At 36.9% G+C, this 20,680-nt stretch overlaps 1 protein-coding gene across 1 annotated transcript in view; it reads right to left on the reverse strand.

The window, feature by feature from the left end:
• LOC112048800 (ETS translocation variant 5-like) overlaps positions 1–20,468 on the reverse strand; it is a 43,864-nt gene extending 23,396 nt beyond the window's left edge. Inside the window, exon 1 of the mRNA XM_052890137.1 lies at positions 20,303–20,468. The gene's annotated coding sequence lies outside the window, so the exon portion shown is untranslated. The remainder of the gene's footprint in view (positions 1–20,302) is intronic.
• Between the last annotated feature and the right edge of the window lie 212 nt (positions 20,469–20,680).

Here is a 20,680-nt window from a genome sequence, read left to right on the forward strand (position 1 = left end):
GACGTTATTCCAAGTGCCACATAAAAGGAAAGTCTTTACTAAGAACTCGGTAATGACCAGAGTTACAGATAGCTACAATAAGCTATACGCACAAATTGACATATTCCGGTATTCAAAAAAGACTTTTAAGCGACATCTAGCGGAAACTAAATAGTTAATTACTTAGCACACACTGTCTTCACACACACACACACGCACACGAAACACACACAACACTCACACCACAGTCAATCACACACACACACACAATTTCTTATACCAACGTTCACTCGTACATACGTTTTAATGTGATTTTATTTTCTCTCTTTTTCTTTATTATTTCCTTTTCTTGAATGTATTCTCAGATTGTGTTTTTTATAAATTGTTATAACTATGGAAAATCTGTAATTGGCTGTATCATACAGGAAATATTGTATAATTGTATTCTTGGTAACGCTGTTGATTTTTCTTAAAAATAAATAAATAAATAAATAAATAAATAAATAAATAAATCGGTCCAGTAATTTTTAATTGATTCGTTACATACAACAATACAATTTTTTCTTGTTTATAATAATTTCTTAGTGTTGGTTATGTATCTATATGTTGGTATTACATTATAAGACAATGTCGGGATCGAACTGGCGACCCCTGCGCGCGGCGCCTCAGTGTGTCAGTAACATCATTAGCTAATGTGCGCCCCGCGGCGACCGGCCGTAGGTGCGCTACGTATCGATTGATAGCACGGCCACGAGGTCGCGGGTTCTGTTCCCGCTTGTATAGTTATAACTAGCTGACGCTGCGCGGTTTTATGCCGCGTGGTTCCTGTTCCCGTAGGAATACGGCGATAATGTAAACAGGCTACCTAACACTGAAAGAATTTTTCAAATCGGACCAGTAGTACCTACCTGAGATTAGCGCGTTCAAACAAACAAACAAACTCTTCAGCTTTATAGCATTAGTATAGATAGTATAGATTGACACATTGCAGCTTCTTTCAACTTTTCAGTTATGGGCATTTTAAGAGATTAAACACGTGTCTTAAATGGTGAAGGAAAAACGTTGTGAGGAAAATCGAATTGAGAACCTCCTCCTTTTTGAAGTCGGTTAAAAACTTTACAACAAAATTTATTTAACCGACTTCAGAATCACAAAAATAAACTGAAAAGCGATAAATAACATCGTATGCGCTACCTTCTGATTACTTTGAAGGCGGTGCCAACACAGTGACGTATTAATTAAAGCCGTTTCTGAAAGAATCACTGAAAACTGTTTGAAAATCCCAAAAACTTTATGATTTTATACGTGTATTTTATGTGTTGGCATCGTCTTTTTTTAAGTCGGCTAAAAAGTGTCTTCATCATCATCATCATCATCATCAGCCGATGGAGTCCACTGCAGGACATAGGCCTTTTGTAGGCACTTCCAAACATCACGATACTGAGCCGCCTGCATCCAGCGAATGTCTGCGACTTGATGTCGTCAGTCCACTTGGTGGGGGGTCGGCCAACAATGCGCTTACTAGTGCGGGGTCGCCATTCCAGCACTTTGGGACCCCAACGTCCATCGGCTCGTCGAACTATGTGCCCCGCCCATTGCCACTTCAGCTTCGCAACTCGTTGAGCTATGTCGGTGACTTTGGTTCTTCTGCGGATCTCCTCATTTCTGATTCGATCACGCAGAGATACTCCTAACATAGCTCGTTCCATCGCCCGCTGTGTGACTCTGAGCCTTCTTATGAGGCCCATAGCTAGCGACCAAGTCTCGGAACCATAGGTCATCACTGGCAACACGCACTGTTCGAAGACTTTTGTCTTCAGGCACTGAGGAAGTTTTTTTTTTTTTAAATGTGTCTAATGCGGCTATAATATATGTTTCACTTCAAAAATGAGTAATTATCCCAGTCCTTCAACTGAACCAACGTTACGAGGGCCTACGAGTTCCATCTAACAAACTATAAATATACTAAACTATCTATATGTTATTATAAACATTGTCTGTTATTTGCTGATAATAATTCTTCATTGTCATTGATTACAGTTTTTCGTTTATAAGATACTGATTTGACTAAACCTAAAGATTCTATCTTTAGCTTTATCATTTATTATTTAAACTCAGATTAAACTATTTACATTTTATAACTAATTTAAATATTATAATGATATTAATTTCATAATGTTAGACTAAGACGTAAAACTGTATAATTAAAAAGTAGTTGTAAGATACAGAAACCATTTTGAATTGTAAAACTGTTTGAGTCATAGTCGGTAATTATTTTGTCGTCTGGTAGTCAGTCGAGCGCGATCTTTCTTGGTGATAATACAGTTTGTTGGAATTATACGAAGATTTTCATTGCTGAATACACATTCCTGACATTACGCTGCCCGGCTCAGTAATACCAAGCATCGAACTTGAGACCTCTGACAGCTTAACAAGCAGCAGTGAATGAAATCAAACAGTTAGCGGCATGAATAGTGAATGCGAGCAAGTCCCCGGGGGCAGGCCCGGCGCGGAGCATTAGCCAGCCTACTAATGCTTTCAATAAACAATATGCTTTGCGAACTGCTCTGTTGTCTATCTCTCTGGGAGCACGGCAGTGATCCCGCCAAGTTGAGCAAAAAATATGCAACACGCCCGTACTTTTTTCGAAGCAATTCTAGCCATGTACAACTAACTGTACAACCTGTAAATTCGTTGTGGATGAGACTTGGCAAGCGCTCTAAGCAATCTTTTTTTTGACGTGATAATTCGATGGAGCCGGCTGCACACTCGAAAAAAGATGACGTCATGCGTCGTTCCCTCGTTCGATCTCGGGTTGCCAACTTATTTTATAAGAAATAAAGTATATTCTGGTCTATGAAGATTATTAAACAGTATTTCAGAAAAACTAACTTTTTCTTTTGAAAAATGCAACCATTCCATCAGTACCTTCTTATGACGTTGTCACATCGAAACATCCATACAAACTTTCAGGTTTATAATATTAGTAGGAGTAGGGTTAATGATGATAATTTATCTAAAGAAAGAACTCTCCATACCCCACAACCCGACCAAGGCTCGACCCCAGGACTCAGCGAACCAAACATAAACTAACCACGGCACCATCGAAGCATTTCAGAACGCAATATAAAGTTTAAAACAAACAGCGCACTTCCGCTTCCGGCCCCGCCCATGCACCCCGCACCCCGCACCGCGCAGACCCCCGGGGGGTCGTATAGTATGAGATGTGTTGACTGTTGACTGTTGACCTTACAGATTTACTGTTGGTGTTGAACTGAACCAATCGACTAACATTCAGTACTAATATCAGTTTATTATAACTTGTGCAAATAGATTTGATGTGTGATTAGGGTTTCTCAAACTTTCGGCTCCACGAACCCCTGTTAAAATTTGTGTGTGTTATAAAAAGTGACCCCTTACTAACTAATGGAACCTCCTGGAACTAATGGAATGAATCCTGCAGGCTAATTTTTTTTTTTTTGGGCGGCAAAGAAAAAAAAATTTGACTGTTGATGAAAATAAGGTTATTATTTGAATAAAAGTTAACACATAAAGTACCAAAAGAAATGTCTTTGTAATATTAATGTGATGGGTGTGCTTGTTTCTTGTCGCAAATGGATTCAATGTTAGGAGTAATTTTGGACAATTTTAACCTTAATTCTGACTCGGTATCAGTTACGTAAATCTTGTCGCGAACCCCCTGCCGTCGAATGGCGAACCCCTAGGGTTCGCGTACTTTGAGGAACCCTGTCCTACAACATTTAACGTAGGGGAAGCTCTCTCCATGCTTAAAAGCTTATCTATGATGAAACTGAAGATCTGTTGAATGTTATTAAATAAATTCTGATTTAGTTCAGGCCATCTATTTTAATATTTCTGTTTATTATCTTAATAAACAGAAATATTAAAATGGATACACATTCAATTGAAGTTACACACACACATACACACGCTGATGCACATAATTTTCACCCGACTACGGCGAAGCCTAAAGGAAAGGTATAGAGAGAAATAACGACGATGAACGAGAACAGAACAGCAAGAGAAATTTCAATTTTAAGCACACTAAAAATGAAATATATAATGTAAGTAGACACAGAATTGTGCATGATTGGCTCAGCTGATTCGAATCAATTTTTGCAGTAATTTTGCACGTAACATGTCTATAATATACAAACTAATCAAGCCCAAACAAAAGGTAACTGCTGTAAATCGTTGACGAGTTCCATCGTCTGTGTTTCGGCTCCATCATCAGACCAACTCCAGACCTTCATAAAATTGTAGTGGTTTAAAATACCTTATGGAAACACTAACAAACGCACTAGTCGTCTCTACGATTTTCGAAAGTTTCCCTCGATTTCTCCAGGATGCCATCATCAGATCCTGACATGAAAAAAATGGGACCATGGGAATCGAACTCTTCAAAACAAAAAAAGAATTTTGATAATCGGTTCATAAATGACGGAATTATCGCTGGACATACATGAAAAAACATACATACAGCCTTCTCCTTTTTGGAAGTCGGTTAAAAATCATTTAATCATTTTATCATTTAAAAATATCATAGCGAGCGGTGAACCCGGGACCTTCCACTGGTCGGCGCAAGCCGTGCCACCAGCAGTCATGAGTAATGCAATTAGAGCTGTTTGCGTATCGGATACATTAGACAAACACTCGCGCAAGGCGCAGAACACATATACACGTGCGAAGGGTTGCTCTGTGGGAACTATTCCTGTGGAAATACGGGGTTACAATATAGTCTACGTTACTTCTTGATAATATAGCTTTCAATTTGTGAGAAATAGAAGTCTGCATCCATACGTAGTTGATGTCCCCTGGACACGAACGAAGCGTTTCGCTTTTTCGTTCCTGATCCGCACTGCGAAATTATGGCATGCCCTTCCAGCTTCCGTTTTCCCTACAATATGGGTATCAAGTCATGAGTGAATAGGCATCTTCTAGGCGCGTGCCACCATAGGCTTCATCATCGCTTACTGTCAAGCATGATTTTTGCCTAGCGCTAGCCTATGTAATGTCAATAAAAATAATCGAATCAGTTGCGTAGTTTCACATTAAACAAACAATCAAGTCTTTTTACACTAGTAAACGCCTGAACTAATCAAGATGAATTTAGATTTTTATTTAGATGGTGTGTATTTATACTGTTACAATTCTTACTATATATACAATCTATACTACAATTCTTAGTTTTAATTTAAATATTTTATTCGTCATTCTATTGTACGGAATATAAGATTATCTATTTAAAAAAAAAGATGAATTTTGGTATAGCAATAAATGGATTCTTGGAGCTGCATATACTTTTCGTTCCTTAAATAAAAAGAAAAGGGAGTGAAAAATATGCATTTTACTTTATTAAGCTATTGCGTAGCTTTTTATCGCGGGCTTTGAGCGCGGCGACCGAATCGGCGAACACCGTTCAAAGTTTTTTATTAAATTTATTTAATCTACTTCCCTCGTTGGTTAATTAAAAAAGTATACTAATGTTATCGCCGCGTTGCAACGACTTGCGGTACGGACGGCTTCAGCGTGCTCGTGGCGTTCGAGCCGTCCACATCTCTTGTTGTGTAATTCTTTATGGGTTACTTGGGATAGGCGGGGAGTGACTTGAGTGGAAAAGGGGAGTGTTTGGATACAGTCAAAGGATCCTTTAACCCTACACACATCGTTCACAAGTGCGTGACTTCACTCAAGGTCATTCTCTGCCACTCAGGGTTTATTAGTAACATTCTTAGTGGCAATTGTTAGACCTGACAGACTTTCACTCGATAATTGTGCTTTGCAGACAACCGCTTCTGATGTGAAACCCCTTATTCTCTGACATTATTACCTGACGTTTCGAAAGAGCTTGTAAACTAAGCCTATTTGAAATAAATGAATATTGACTTTTGACATTTGATCCGATAGCCAGAGTATCTTTTTAAAAAGTTTATAATATCGCGATAGCAGTCAACTCAAAATTCACGCAAGCAATATGATGACAACGAGCCGGGATGCTGCGAAGATGAAACACAAACACGCAGGTGCGCCGAGCGCCGCAAAACCTCAATCCAATTTGTGAATTGATTGCCGCACAAGGGATCAATCAGCCGACGCCGCGGGGCGCCATTTGCATGCCCGCGCCCGCCAGCCCGCCGCGCGCGTGACGGGCGTCACAATGTCACAGGTAGCGAGGTGACTGTCACATTTATTATACACTACATATTTTTTATTGATAGCCCAGTGGATATGACCTCTGCCTTCGATTCCGGAGGGTGTTGGTTCGAATCCGGTCCGGGGCATGCGCCTCCAACTTTTCAGTTGTGTGCATTTTAAGAAATTAAATATCATGTGTCTCAAACGGTGAAGGAAAACATCGTGAGGAAACCTGCATATTGAATTATTATGAATTTACCTAATTCTCTGCGTGTGTGAAGTCTACCAATCCACATTGGGTCAGCGTGGTGGACTATTGGCCTAACCCCTCTCATTCTGAGAGGAGAATCGAGCTCAGCAGTGAGCCGAATATGGGTTGATAACGACGAATGATGACTACCAACTGACTACAATCCAGCACTCCAAATATGTCTAGATACTCTAAAGTCACGTATATGTCACCGTTAAATAGTAAAATACGTTAGTTATAATCTCACTCGCGATATGGTAATCTGTCGATATATTGTGAACTGAACATGATTACAATTTAACGTGTTATTTTTCGGTTTACTATAATCTATGGAAGTGAACAGTGCACAAGTCTCGCCTGATCTATCTATATTAATATTATAAAGCTGAAGAGTTTGTTTGTTTGTTTGATTGAACGCGCTAATCTCAGGGACTACTGGTCCGATTTGAAAAATTCTTTCAGTGTTAGATAGCCCATTTATCGAGGAAGGCTTTAGGCTTTAAATTATCCCCATATTCCTACAGGAACGGGAACCACGCGGGTGAAACCGCGCAGTGTCAGCTAGTTATTAAATAATCGGCAAGCATCTGTCTATTATCAAAAGTAGGTAGCTACATGTCTGTCAGTCTGTCGCGGCTAATCTCCGCAAGTAGTAATCGAATTGTCGGCGTCATCAATGTTCAATCAGTGTACCTGAGTAGGCGCACCACGCGACGCCGCGCCACAGGACGTGTCCGCTGAGGTGAGTTACAAACAGAGCGTTTGATTATCATAAAAAAATATATTAAAAAAGTCATATAAAAATTGTCAAGATACATTGTTACAATGAAAATTGAAGTTGAGTTAAAATACAATGGGGATGATGACTAGGTTTGAATATATTGATTTTTATGATACATTCGGGTAAATAAGGTCAATGTCAACTAATTTATACATAAAAAGCAAAGATTGTCTGGGTATTTGCAAAATAAATAAGATTATAAAATTATAAACTTATTAAAATATTTTATCGTAATTAGGTGAAAATTCATACAAGACATTTTTAATATGTGAACTATAAACATAAACGCACAAATAACAAAGATATTAATAATTTTGTTTGACTGCCCATACAAATCTAACGATCATTACGTACCTACGACGTCATTAGTTCGTACCATTTTGTATGGGGCGTTTTTCAGAGATCCGCGTCAGCGCCGCAAATCTGACCCTTTAAATCCCTGTAGCTCCGAAAGTAATGATCGCAGATAGCCTGTTACTTTTACAACATTGCTTTACTATTAGCATGCTCTTCATTTATGTACAATTTAAAAAACTGTCATCATCCCTATTTTCATTTGATATATTGTCACACTGCAATTTTCTAAAAAACTCATTTTTCATCTTTTTTCGATATTCAGATTTCATCTATTCACTGCGTTTGGGGTCCCACAAGTAGATAGATGTACAAAAAGAGATTGACCCTTTTTCAATCTATGAAATTTTGGACTCAGATTTAATGAATGAACCGTGTTGTTCACAATGTTCAAATTACTGATATTTATCAAATAAGAATATTAAGTAAAGACTGGTATAATAATCAATATATGGGCAAACTATATAAATTTAACGAAAAAAACATGTATTTTAAAAATATAAACAACTGTGAGCAACATCGAGCAACGCGGGACATTTTAACCCTATATACCTACCCAAGAGAATAAGAATTACAGGAAAACCTCGGGACATCTGCTACATTTGAATTTAAATTAAACAAGGACTGTCCTATAAAATAAAAAATCATGGTTATCCTTAATCTCCCGCGGTGTTGAATCAAAAATATGTTATTTGCTTGTCTCTACTTACACATTTAAACTGCGTTCGCCCTGTAAACACATACTCCTTATATCCACAGCATAAAGATCAAATTTGTTTAACAAATGCTTGTTGAAACGCAAAAAAGTTTGTTCGCGGTTAAACAACTTGTCATAATCTTTGTAAATGTCACTTTATCTGTATAAAGTGTATCTTGTGGTGTAAGCAATAAAGGTCGAATTTGATTGATATTCATTTTAAAACAGCAAATAATTTTGCGACTATAGTCAAAGAGCTGATAATAATAATAATAATAATAATAATTTATTTATTCATCAGAAAGCAGGTTTACAAAGATTACTTAAATATAATAAGACCCTGATACTCTCTACCATAATAATTTGGTGTATGAAAAATTTAAATAGACTATGTATAATCCTAATTTAAAAGCAAACAAATAAAAAAAATGTAATAGCTTATACAATTTAACATTTTAAGATTCAATGATTATGACAAATGTAACTCAAAACTACTGTGACAGATAAAATAAAATAATAGTCATAATATATACTGTCAAAATTATTAAACCTTGTTAAATTGAGTGCAAAGTCAAGTAATTATTACCAGTGAAATGTTAAAATGTCAATTAAAATTATGTCAAACACACATGTCAATTAAAATTATGTCAAAATATTTATCATACGTCAAAAAAAAAAAAAAGAATATCATTAAAATTTGTAATTTAAATACTCATTTAAGTTATAGAAACATTTATCCATAAGCATTTTAGAAACCTTACTCTTGAAACTATTTACATTGTCAATCTTATAGATATCTGGTAGTTTGTTATATATTGAAATTGCACTACAATGTACACTCTTAGCGAACATGTCAAGCCTTTTTGGTGGCATTATTAGCTTATCTTTTCTTCTTCGCCTGACATCACTTAACTCATTGTAACTTTTAAAATATTTAGGATATCTTTTAACTAGTAATAATATTTCTAATATATACAAACAAGGCAGAGGGAGAACATTGAACCTTTTAAACAAAGGTCTACATGAGTCAAGCGTGTGCAAGCCACATAAGGCCCTCAAACAAGCCTTTTGCTTAACGAACACAGTGTTTATAAGTACGGAGTTTCCCCATAAGATGATTCCATACCTTAACAGTGAAGAAACATATCCATTATATGCCAACAAAGCTGTTTTGTAACTGTTGGTTTGATATAATCTTCTAAGAACAAATACAAATCTATCCAACTTGGCGCATAATTGTTCGATGTGGGATTTCCAATTGCAATATTTATCAGTTATTATCCCCAAGAAAGTTGTAGTTTCTACTTCATTTATAGACGACCCTTTATAACTAATTTTGAAATTTGAGGATATGTTGTTATATGGCATATATTGAATAAATTTTGTTTTCTGCATGTTGACTGACAAATTATTTCTGTCTAACCATTGGATAACTTTTGATAAAGCATCGTTACATTCAAACTCAATAGTTGATCTATCCTTGCCAGTAACGACAATAGTTGTATCATCAGCATACATAATGCATTTGTGTTTGATGACATTCGGGAGGTCATTTATATACAAAATAAATAATAAAGGACCTAGGATACTGCCTTGAGGAACACCATATGGATTTTGAATTTTAAAATTTGATCGGTATGTATTACATCGAAAATTATTTGTATTTAAAATTTCAACACATTGCATTCTATTGCTAAGGTAACTTTCCAACCACTGTAAACATTTTCCTCTAATACCATACTTTTCCAATTTATCTAGAAGCGTTTTATGACAAACTAGATCAAATGCTCTGGTCATATCTAGAAAGATACATACAACCGACTCCTTCGCATTAAGGTTCTCTGTGATAACTTTGTTAAGATTATAGCAGGCTAGTGTAGTACTGCAATTCTTTCTAAAGCCATATTGCTCATCTTTTAGTATGTTGCAGTGTGATATAAAACTAAATAGTTTATTGTGCATAATTTTTTCTAAAACTTTTGAGAGTACAGGTATTAGAGTTATAGGACGGTAGTTTTTTATATCACTTTTATCGTCTTTTTTGTATACTGGCTTTACAATTGACAACTTGAGTTTTTCTGGAAACACACCTTCCACAAAAGATAGATTTATAATATGCATAAGTGGCGGTGCCAAATAAGCAGCACAGCGTTTTAGAAGTCTAGTATTTAAGTTGTCATATCCCGTTGAGTTCGTCATATTTAGTCCTAAAATTGTTTTATATACATCGTCTATGTTTGTTGGCGTCAGATACAGTGTTTTATGATTACTATTTATGTCACAAGTCAAATTTGATGTCATGATATGGCACTGTATTGTAGAAAAAATTATAAGTTGTTAATTTAAATTGTCACTAATTGTTTTTTCCTTAAAACTCTACAAAAATATTAATTCAACTAAGTAATAAGTGTTTTTTGCCGCAAAGATGTCCGTGTATCTCTTAATGTAATCATCATCATCCACTGTCCAATATACCATAGAAAACATATGTGTCTATACTGATATTTTAAAGAGATTGTAAAGATTTGTGGTGTTGTGGTCTTATTGGGGCTTATCTCTGGATCTCATAATCATTACCAACCCATATTCGACTCACTGCTGAGCTCGAGTCTCCTCTCAGAATGAGAGGGGTTAGAACAATAGTCCACCACGCTGGTCCAATGCAGGTTGGCAGAGTTCACACACGCAGAGAATTAAGAAAATTCTCAGGAGTGCAGGTTTCCTTACGATTTTTTTCCTTCACCGTTTGAGACACGTGATATTTAATTTCTTAAAATGCACACAATTGAAAGTTGGAGGTGTATGCCCGGATTCGAATCAACCCACACCCTCCAGAATCGGAGTCAGAGGTCATATCCTCTGAGCTACCACGGCTCTCTTATCTACTGAACTCTCTAATCGGCTAATCTCTGGATCTACTGAACCGATTTTGAAGATTCTTTTATCACAAAAAAGCCACGTTATTTGTGACTATCACAGGCTATATTTTATTTCCGTATTCTCACATGAACGGGAACTAAGCGGGTGAAACCGCGGGGCTAGTATACAATACAATCGAAAAACCTGTAATCTGCACAAAATACTACACTGTCTCCTACACTACAAGTTAACCGTGTCATATTAACTGACAATGTCAGTAATTCTCCTCGGGGCGGCTTACCAAACTGAAATGAACCGTATTCTTTACACTTTAGGGTATAGATTACAGTGTGCTCGCGCCAGTACACACCTGTCAATGGCAAGGCAAGAGCGGAGATGATTTTTATTGATTTTGCGACACTTTGATGTTCGTGACTACTTTCGGTTAACTGACTTGATACAAGGGGACACAAGTTACTACACAGTAGTAACTTGGTCGCTAACTATGGGCCTCATAAGAAGGCTCAGAGTCACACAGCGGGCGATGGAACGAGCTAGGTATGTTAGGAGTGTCTCTGCGTGATCAAATCAGACATGAGGAGATACGCAGAAGAACCGAAGTCACCGACATAGCTCAACGAGTTGCAAAGCTGAAGTGGCAATGGGCGACACATAGTTCGAAGAGTCGATGGACGTTGGGGTCCCAAAGTGCTGGAATGGCGACTCCGCACTAGTAAGCGCAGTGTTGTCGACCCCCCACCAGGTGGACATCAAGTCGCAGACATTCGCTGGATGCAGGTGACTCAGTATCGTGATGTTTGGAAGTGCCTACAAAAGGCCTATGTCCTGCAGTAGACTCCATCGGCTGATGTGATGATGATATTAGTAACTAGCGGACGCCCGCGACTTCATTCTTGTGGTATTCAGTATTTCACAAATCCCGCGGGAACCATGGATTATTCCTGGATGAAAAATAGTCTATGTGTTAATACAGAGTGAAATCTATTTTATTATTCGCTTAAGTAGCCGCAGAGTAAAGAAGGAACAAACATACACACACAAACTTTCGCCTTTATAATATTAGTGTGATAGCTGCCTTATTGACTCAGCAGGGTTATTATGTAAGTCGGTGTACCATTCAAATAATAAGCGACTACATCGTTTTTCATTGTATTTTCGTATATTAATCTTACATTGTATTTTCAAGAAAATGACTTAAGTGTATTAATTTAATTTAATTTTTATTTTTTAATTTATTTATTCGTAAGCCAACGTTGTATACAAAAAACTTATGACTAATTAACCATAACATGCATTAAAAAATAATATGCTACATTGTACACCCCACTTACAGGATAACTCTATCTAAAAAAAACTAAAAGAATAAAAAAAAAATTAGGTAAAGCGGCAGTAACATTGAAGTAGCTGTAGCGATTATTAAGATTATTTCGACGAAAACCTGTTATAATAAAACGTATTTTCGTTGAAATAATCATGGTAGATGATCGTAAAACAACAAAACCACTGCCATGTGATGTTGAATGACATAGTCAAGATAATTTCGTTGAAACAACTATGTCAGTTGATCACAATTACCAAACTACGATGAAAAACGATGTAGTGACTTACTATTTGAATTGTACACCGACTTACATAATAACCCTGCAGATCGGAATATACATAGCCTAAAGCTAACGGCTAACCTATGGGAGAGACGAATATCTTAGCATTCCATGGATTCACCGTGCAGGTGCCGGGTCCATCGCGTGGTAGAGAGACAAACTCCGAGCAGAGTCCCGGACTTGTGACTACAGGATGTAGGGTTAAGGAATTCGTTCACGATCGATCAACACTCCCCTTCTCTGCTCGTGTTGTTCTCCCTGCCTAGACATATTTGGTAAGATCCTACTAGAGCAGCTTTGGATACTCGTTCTAATATAGCTGCACTTCTAGAGAGGCCAAGGTCTTTAAGCAAGTTATAAAGAGATTTTGCTGGTAATCCTCTCGCACCTACTTCTACGGCGTACAGACTAACTACATAGCCATTTTTAGTTAGTTCATTTGTTAAGTTATAATATTTATTCACTTTCAAAAACTGTGGTCCTTCGGAATGTTAGTCTCCCACGGCACAGTAAGCTCTACAAGTACTATTCGCTTTGTTTGTTTGAAAATGAAACTATTAAGTATTCCTTCCTACCTAAATGTAGAAAGGAAATAGATTTTACTCTGGATACAGCGCACGTAGCGTAAGCTCTCAATAGACAAAAATCCCCCGATTTTGAAACATTCTTCATTGGTGCCCCGCACCTATTTGTCTTAGCGTGATAATAGATAGATAGATAGATAGTCGTCGATAGATAATAGCCTATAGCCTTCCTCGATAAATGGGCTATCTAACACTGAAAGAATTTTTCAAATCGGACCAGTACCTAGTTCCTGTGATTACGCGTTCAAGCAAACAAACAAACTCTTCAGTTTTATAATATCAGTATAGATTCCCACGGGAACGTAATTTGCACGGGTGAAACCGCGGTACTTCTGTAGGCAATTGTATGATTAGCTCCATAATGTCTAGTAGTTCTCCAGTTGGTGAGTGGTCCTCATTTACATAACGAGATGTTTGAATGGCGGAAAAAACCCACAGATAAGGAATTACCTAAACGATGTCGAGATCAATGCCTAAGTATGGCTGGAAATTCTTTTATTTGGAGCGACAATTATTACTATCAGATAGATAAGTTACGTGTCTAAAAAATCGCCGCGAAAAGTAAGTAAAGAATGGGGATGATGACTAGGTTTGAATATATTGATTTTTATGATACATTCGGGTAAATAAGGTCAATGTTAACTAATTTATACATAAAAAGCAAAGATTGACTGGATATTTGCAAAATAAATAAGATTATAAAATTTCAAAATCTGTTAAAAATCTTTTATCGTAATTAGATGAAAGTTCATACAGTTTTAGCTTCTTTACATTAAATGTTACATTTTTCAATAAATGAACTATAAACATAAACGCACAATAACAAAAATATTAGTAATTTTGTTTAAACGCCCATACAAATGTAACGATCATTACGTACCTACGACGTCATAAGTTCGTACCATTTTGTATGGGGCGTTCATCAAGGATCCGCGACAGCGCCGCAAATCTGACCCTTTAAATCCCTGTAGCTCCGAAAGTAATGATCGCAGATACCCTGTTACTTTTACAAAATTGCTTTACTATTAGCATACTCTTAATTTATATACAATTTAAAAAACTGTCATCATTCCTCTCCATTGAGCGCACACACTTATGCACCTTAGACCATATGGTCTAAGTTATGCACTATAACATCTCCTGAGTATTATTAACATATAAATATATTATTAGTATCAGTCAGTTAATATATAAATATATTATTAGTATCAGTCAGTTAATATATAAATATATTATTAGTATCAGTCAGTTAATATATAAATATATTATTAGTATCAGTCAGTTAACATATAAATATATTATTAGTATCAGTCAGTTAATATATAAATATATTATTAGTATCAGTCAGTTAATATATAAATATATTATTAGTATCAGTCAGTTAATATATAAATATATTATTAGTATCAGTCAGTTAATATATAAATATATTATTAGTATCAGTCAGCTTCAAGTAAGCTTTGTTTACAAGCACTTTTGAAACGTCAGGTTATTTCATTACAGTAAGCCGTCATAGCCCAGTGGATATATCCTCTGCCTTCGATTCTGAGGACGTCGGTTTGGAATCTTGTCCGGGGCATGCAAATCCAACTTTTCAGTTTTGTGCAATTTAAGAAATTAAATATCACGTGTCTCAAACGGTGAAGGAAAACATCGTGAGGAAACCTGCACACCAGAGAATTTTTCTTAATTCTCTACGTGTGTGAAGTCTGCCAATCCGCATTGGGCCTGCGTGGTGAACTACTAGCCTAACCCCTCTCGTTGTGAGAGGAGACTCGTGCTCAACAGTGAGTCAAATATGGGTTGTTAATGATATAATGATGAGAGTAGGTACAATGTAAAATCCAAGTTGTTGAGGAATTTCAATGAAAGAAGTCCACGAAACAACTTCAACGTTCTTATCAAAAAGTACAGACACCAAACAAATATATTTTTCCTCTAACTGATAACGGAGTGTTTCACTTCCGATATAAGACACGAGGAAAAAAATACTACATACTACTACTCATGATTGTTGAATTTTTGGATTTTCGTTTACTGACTTACGAGTACATTACTAATACCTAATACCTTAGATAAAAACCCATTTACACAAAAACACGAAAGTATTTGAATTTTGTATTTACTCCTATATGTACCTACCTATTTATAAAAGAAGCCTAAATACATAACAAAAGCGATACAAAGTCTTTAGAATTTTAAATCTATACTAATATTATAAAGCTGAAGAGTTTGTTTGTTTGGTTGAACGCGCTAATCTCAGGAACTACTGGTCCGATTTGAAAAATTCTTTCACTGTTAGATAGCCCATTTATCGAGGAAGGCTATAAATTATCCCTGTACTCTTACGGGAACGGGAACCACGCGGGTGAAACCGCGATATCAACTAGTTAGTTAATATTATATGATTAAATGACTTACCTAATTTTGAAAAACACTTAGCACAAAACACTCATAAAGGATTTAATAGTAAATTCAACTGACTTACCAAATACAACAAATGAAGAATTATGAAAACGCACTAAAGTCTTTGAATTTTGTATTGGCTCTTTACGAGTGTGTAAATGATTTATAAAAGAAGCTCACAAAAGCACTGTAAAGTTTTTTTTTTCAACTTACCGAATTATGAAAATGGTCCTTTACACAAAACACCAAAAATTCTCACAAATTACTAGCACATCTACCCTTTGTCGAACACAACCACCAACTAAAGTAGGGGTGGGTTTCCAGAGGGTGTGGCTTGTGTGAGGCGTGTTCAGACCACGCCCAGACATTAGGGGTTGAAATATTGATGTGGGGGTGGGTTGTATAATGTACAGAATCTGAGTGCTTTAGGATCAGCTTCGAGAGGAATTTGGTTTTTAATTTAAACCGTTGTGAATGGGTTTGTAACTTTTATCCATCTATATCTATACTTAATATTATTAAGCTGAAGAGTTTGTTTGTTTGAACGTGCTAATCTCTCGAAGCATTTAAATTTAGTATTTACTCACATATGTACCTACCTAACTATTTATAAAAGAAGCATATATACAAAAGCAATACAAAGTCTTTAGAATTTTAAATCTATACTCATATTATAAAGCTGAAGAGTTTGTTTGTTTGTTTAGTTGAACGCGCTAATCTTGGTCCGATTTGAAAAATTCTTTCAGTGTTAGATAGCCAATTTATCGAGGAAGGCTATAGGCTATATATTATCCCCGTATTCTTAGGCGAACGGAAACCACGCGGGTGAAGCCGCGCGGCATCAGTTAGTCGATTATAAAGATGAAAAATTTGTTTGTTTGCATTGAATAGGCTCTAAAATTACAGGACCGATTTGAAAAATTCTTTCACTAATGAAAAGCTACATTGTTAGCGAGTAATATGGTCTATATTTTATACCCGTATATCCTCGGGAACGGGAATTTAGAGGGTAAAACACCATTGTTACCTAGTATCTTAAAATTAATGTTATGAAGCAGTAAGATTTTAATTTTTATTTCTTGAATACTCCGGAACTTCTGGACCGATTTTTTAAATTCTTTTACCAATGGGAAGCTACATTATCAATCAGTAACATAATTCATTCGGGAATCGCGGATGAAACCTAGGGGTTTCTCTAGTCTAATAATATGTTGAATCAACTATTATTGTTCCGATAGTTGTTTCAGTCAATGGTCTTACAGCGAAAAGCTTCGACCAACACCTTAAGAAGCTTTCGCTTAACTGTTGGATCAAGAGTCGGATACAGAAGGCAGTGATTCTTGAGACGGCGCGTATTGTGAGGAGGTTCCTCACTCTGGAGCCCTGACCGGTTGCTTGGGCACTCAAATGAATTTTTTTATAAATTTTTAAAAAGTGTTTTGTATTATATTTCAACACATCTAGGTTACTTTTCATCCGGGATTTGTGGAAAACTGAATTCTATGCAGACGAAGTCGCGGGCGACCGCTAGTACAAGAGGTCGTCATTCGGTTACATTATCAAAACATTCCCTTTCACGGGAAGTGGTCACCGTCCTTACGTAAGGTGAATTGCAACACTATTAGGTATTTCCACTTTAATACCTAAATACTTATTGAGTTCCTTGACATTTGCGATGTTGGCTCGAGGTCTTGGATTCGATTTTCCATATTTTTACCCGACTGCAAGAATGTATGTTTTTCGCGCGTATCTTGTATGTATGTATGTAATATTATTTATTACCTCATATCTTCCAAACCACTGAACGGATTTACGTAATTAGGATATCGTTAGATCTATCTCAATAACCCAAGTGTTCTTAGATAGATTAAACTAAAAAAAAATAACAAGACGACTGTGAGACGCTATAGACTCGAGGTGAAAATTTTTTTTTTTCTAATATTGCAATATGGGTATCAAATTCAAGAACTTTTTGTGAGGATTCTAAAATGGTATATCATGGCCATGTTTAAAAAAAACTACAATTAGAAAAACGTTATTTATTAGTATTTTCTAATTGCTTTCTACACTTCTGGACTGAGCTTGTTTTTTTCTTTTCAGTTTTTTTATACTTTATGCAGTCGGGTTTTTTATTTGTTTACTTAATTTATTAAGTGATTTATACATTTTTTTGCTAAATAAACGGCTGTATCTATTTTCACGTAAACTTAGAAGTTTGATTTTTGATAACTTCATGGGATTTCGGACGGTAGACCTGAGTTTGGGGTTTAAGCAACTTGAGTGCCGAAATAAAATTGTATTGACAACAGACAGATGGACAAAAGTCTGGCCGCTCAGAAATTGTGTTTCTAACAGGTCGTGATCGACTTGGCGATATAACTTCGAACTGGCGTACAAGGCTGTTAAACTGTGCTGTTTTAAGGTTATGCCAGTTGTTTGTCATTGTAGTCAATGAATATATTGTTTACTAGCGGACGCCCGCGACTTCGTCCGCGTGAAAGTCGTTGTAAACTTTCAACTACCCCTATGCTACCCTACCCTAACCTACCTCTACCCTTCCCCTACCCTACCATATCCCAACCCTACCCCTACCCTACCACTACCCTACCCCTACCCTACCCCTACCCTACCCCTACCCTACCCCTACCCTACCCCTACCCCTACCCTACCCCTACCCCTACCCTACCCTACCCCTGCCCTACCCCTACCCTACTCATTAAGGCTGCACTTCTTTATTTATTCCTCCCACCGCGAGTCGCGTCGAGCGCAGCAACCATTACACAAAAATAATCCTTAAAGTCCTTAAAGCATGAATTAGTATTCACGCACGATGGCTTAGCGTATTTCATGTATAACTTTGGTGTTTCTTTACCGATTTTTATGATTCTTTTTTTATTAAATAGGTAATAATGTTAACTTTCTTATTAGGGATGTGTGATGAGTGTTATAAACATAAGAGTAAACAAATATAATTAGAAAGCTACGAACTGCTAAGCTATCGGGAGTTACACGTGTTATTGTGAGTCAACCATTAAAGATAGACTTATATATGCTGTAGTGTTTTTATAGATAATTTTAAGGAAAACATTTCCGTCATACATGATTTCTATGTAGCTTTAACCTTTAAGGCTCTACACGCGACGGAAGCTTAAAAAATTGAGTAACTTCTCCCGTTTTCTCAACATTTCTCTTCACTGCTCTGCTCCTATTGATCGTAGCGTAATGAAAAGTATACTATAACCTGCCCAGGAGTATGTAGAATAATTGTACCAAGTTTCGTTAAAATCCGTCCAGTAGTTTTTGTTTCTATAAAGAACATACAGACAGACAGACAGACAGACAGACAGACAGACAGACAGACAGACAGACAGACAAAAATTTTACTGATTGCATTTTTGGCATCAGTATCGATCACTAATCACCCCCTGATAGTTATTTTGGAAATATATTTCATGTACAGAATTGACCTCTCTACAGATTTATTATAAGTATAGATAGTGATGAGACAAAATATGTTTGAATATGAATTGAATGTCATCACATCAGCCGATGGAGTCCACTGCAGGACATAGGCCTTTTGTAGTGACTTTCAAACATCACGATACTGAGCCACCTGCAGCCAGCGAATGTCTGCGACTCGCTTGATGTCGGCACACAGTTCGAAGAGCCGATGGATGTTGGGGTCCCGAGGTGATGGAATGAGGACACCGCACTAGATAACGCAGTATTGATCAACCAGGTGAACTGATGAATTTATGAAATAATTAGAATTGGAAGAAAACTAAACCCTGTAAAGCCCGACCAAGGAATTGAATCCCAGACCATATGATCTCTTTTTATTCTTTACAAGTTAGCCCTTGACCACAATCTCACTTGATGGTAAGTGATGATGCAATCTAAGATGGAAGCGGGCTAACTTGTTAGGAGGAGGATGAAATCCACACCCCTTTCAGTTTCTACACGACGTCGCGACGAACGCTAAATCACTTGGCGGTACGTCTTTGTCGGTAGGGTGGTAACTAGCCAAAGCCTCAGCCAGACCTGGACCAATTAAGAAAACCTCAAACGGTCCAGCCGGGGATCGTACCCAGGACCTCCGTCTTGTAAGTCTTGCGCATACCACTGCGCCACGGAGGTCAAAGGATATACAATAATTATTATTACTGTCTGACAAAACATTATTTGCAATCATTACATTAATTAATTATTACTAAAAACGATAAAATAAACCCAACAAATTCTTAATTACTGACCCAAGACATGTTCTTAGTACCTAAACCACAGACATACATAATTATGTACATATATTATAGGTATGTCAACCGGCCAAGTGCGAGTCGTACTCTCACACCGGCGGTTCCGTACACTTTGAAATCTTAATATATAAATGCGAAAGGTCGCATCACGAAATCTCGAAAATCGCTTGATGTATAAAGTTGAAATTTGGTCGGGAGTATTATAGGACTCAAAAGGTGATTACAAATATAAGAAAACTTATGTAGAACAAAGGTTATGATTCACAACACTTGTCAGGACAACTTAATTAACAAATCAAACTGTAACCAAAATAAGACCCTAGAATGGCAGAGAATGACCTTGAGTGAAGTCACGTACTTGCGAACGATGTGTGTAGGGTTAAAGGATCCTTTGACTGTATACAAACACTCCCCTTTTCCACTCAAGTCACTCTCCCCGCCTATCCCAAGTAACACATAAAGAATTACACAACAAGAGATGTGGACGGTTCGAACGCCACGAGCACACTGAAGCCAACACGAGATCGAGCGTTGTAATATCCGTCACAAACTACTATTTTCAACACTAAACGGCGATAACATTAGGTAGTTTGTAGTTAGTAAGTATCATCTTAAAACGGATTTTGTGATAGGGCCGTATTGAAGAGGTCTAAGGCCGGACAAACTCGCGGGTGTTTGCTAGTTATCTATAACTAGCAAACGCGCGCGGTTGTGGGGGTGATTCGGATACTCCTCG

The sequence above is a fragment of the Bicyclus anynana genome, chromosome 27 (genome assembly GCF_947172395.1).
Source record: "Bicyclus anynana chromosome 27, ilBicAnyn1.1, whole genome shotgun sequence".
Taxonomy (NCBI): Eukaryota; Metazoa; Arthropoda; class Insecta; order Lepidoptera; family Nymphalidae; genus Bicyclus; species Bicyclus anynana.